The following is a 2692-nucleotide window of genomic DNA, read 5'->3' as shown; positions in this document are numbered from 1 at the left end:
GTGGGACTGCAAAATGGTGCAGCCTCTATGGAAAATGGTATGGAGGTTCCTCAAACAATTGCAGATAGATCTACCATACGCCCCAGCTATCCCACTGTTGGGAATATACCCAGAGGAATGGAAATCATCAAGTCGAAGGTATACCTGTTCCCCAATGTTCATCGCAGCACTCTTTACAATAGCCAAGAGTTGGAACCAGCCCAAATGTCCATCATTGGATGAATGGATACGGAAAATGTGGTACATCTACACAATGGAATACTTCTCAGCTATGAAAACGAATGAAATACTTCCATCTGCAACAACATGGATGGACCTTGAGAGAATTATATTAAGTGAAACCAGTCAGGCACAGAAAGAGAAATACCACATGTTCTCACTTATTGGTGGGAGCTAAAAATTAATATATAAATTCACACACACACATACACACAAAAAAAAAACCGAGGGGGGGGGAGAAGATATAACAACCACAAATACTTGAAGTTGATACGACAAGCAGAGGGGACATTGGTGGGGGGGAGGCGAGAGGAAGGAGGGAGGGAGGTTTTGGTGATGGGCAACTATAATCAGCCACAATGTATATCGACAAAATAAAATTTAAAAATAAAAATAAAAAAAGAAAGACAAAAAAAAAACAAAAAGAAACTGTGTTCTGCACAACAGAGAACAATAAGTTCAAAACTGCACATTATAAAGAAATGTTGAGAATGACAAGGAAGGAAGGGTAGCTTGTATAGTCTTGGGCATGAGGTTTAGCATTATTGGAGAAAATACATTCAACAAAAAAAAAGAAAAGCAAAGAATAACAAGCAAAAGATTTAATTGTAAAGCCAGAAGAGAGATTCCAAGTTCTGATCAGGACTCTTTAAAGTGAGACCAAATTATATATTATACACTAGCATTTTGACAAGAACTAAAATGTTAACCAAAAGCATAACTTTAACGGTGTGAGGTGGTTTTGTTTTACTGAGCTGTGAATAGGGAAGAATTTTGAGAAGCCAAATGGCATTTTTAGTACCCATGAAATCACACCACATTAGTAGATATCTAGTCATATACATGATTTACAATATAATATAAAAATATAGTGAAGGTAGAGCTGATTAAGTTAGACTTTATATAGATAAAATAATGTATATGACAATCTCCCTGAATTATTGGACATGCAGATTGAACAGAAATCATCAATGGTGAAAAACTACACAATAACAACGGTCATACTGCTGGTACTTACAGATGATCTAAGCTGCAAGTTTTGATTTTTTATCTTTCTATTTCTTACCTACATGTGGAGCATAACTGGGAACGTTACCATCATCACACTAACCTTTATGGATCCCCATCTTTAAACACCAATGTACATTTTTTACAAAATTTCTCCTTCTTAGAGATTTCATTCACAACTGCCTATGTTCCCAAATACTTATATAACATAACAACAGGTGATACAACCATTATATGTAATGCTTGTGTCATCCAAGTATTTTTCATTGACCTCTTTGCAGTAACAGAATTTTCCTCCGGCCGCCATGTCCTATGATCGCTACGTGGCCATCTGCAAACCCCTGCATTATGTGAGCATCATGAGCACCAGAGTGTGCAGGAGACTTGTTTTTTGCTGTTGGTTGTCTGGGTTGTTGGTCATAACCTTTCCACTTAATTTGGAGCTGAATCTGAAATTCTGTGACTCAAATGTCATTGACCATTTTCTCTGTGATACTTCTCCCCTCCTGGAGATATCATGTTCAGACACACTGTTCATGGAACAAACTGTGTTAATCTGTGCTGTGCTGACCCTCATATTGACCCTTATGTGTGTAGTTCTATCCTATATTTACATTATTAAGCCAGTTTTAAGATTTCCATCTTAATGAAAGATAAGAAACAATCACAATAACACACTGAACATTTCAGAAGAAGGGATCAGAACTGTGGCTCTTAGAGCTGGGAATGGGGAAAGGGAAGCAGGATTAATGAGAAATTGATTAGTTGTCACAGATAATGGTTATGTTTTGTAATGATGAACATGCTATATATCCTGTTTTGATCAACACACATTGTCCACAAGAATTGATATTCAACTCTCTACCCCACAAATATGTATAATCAATTATGATTCTATTAAAAAAAGAAAAAGAAATAAGTAAACAGAAAATATTTTGAGACAAACAAAAATGAAAACAAACTATATAAGAACATATGAAAAGCAGCAAAAGTAATTCTAAAAGGAAAGTTCATAGAAATAAAAGTTGACATCAAAAAAGAAGGAAGAATTCAAACAAACAACATGACATTATGCATTAAGAAAGTAGAAAATGTGGGAAAAGTGGAACAAATCAAGTCCAAAAGTAGCAGAATGAAGTAAAGGGCCAACTAAGAAAAAATAAATTTAAAGGAAAAACAAATTTCAGGGACAGGAATAGATTTGAGGTTACCAGAAATGGCTGGAGGTAGGGGCGGGGCAGAGGGAGGTGAGGAATGAAGAAAAGTTATTGCTTACTGGGTAGAATGTTCATATTTAGGATGATGAAAAAGTTTTGGAAATAGATGGAGATAGTGGTTGCACAGCATTGGGAAAGTAATACCACCCAATTGTGTGTTTTAAAATGCTTAAAATAGCAATTCTTAAGTTATATATGTTTTATCACAGTAAATAAATGGAAAAAAATAGGTACTATAATAACAATAC

At 35.4% G+C, this 2692-nt stretch overlaps 1 pseudogene; it reads left to right on the top strand.

The window, feature by feature from the left end:
• Positions 1 to 1166: 1166 nt before the first annotated feature.
• LOC134391682 (olfactory receptor 6C2-like) lies at positions 1167 to 1874 on the top strand (annotated as a pseudogene).
• The last annotated feature ends 818 nt before the right edge of the window (positions 1875 to 2692 follow it).

Source organism: Cynocephalus volans, chromosome 12 (genome assembly GCF_027409185.1).
Source record: "Cynocephalus volans isolate mCynVol1 chromosome 12, mCynVol1.pri, whole genome shotgun sequence".
Taxonomy (NCBI): domain Eukaryota; kingdom Metazoa; phylum Chordata; class Mammalia; order Dermoptera; family Cynocephalidae; genus Cynocephalus; species Cynocephalus volans.
Note: the sequence above shows the minus strand (reverse complement) of the source record. Positions and strands in the feature narration are given on the sequence as shown.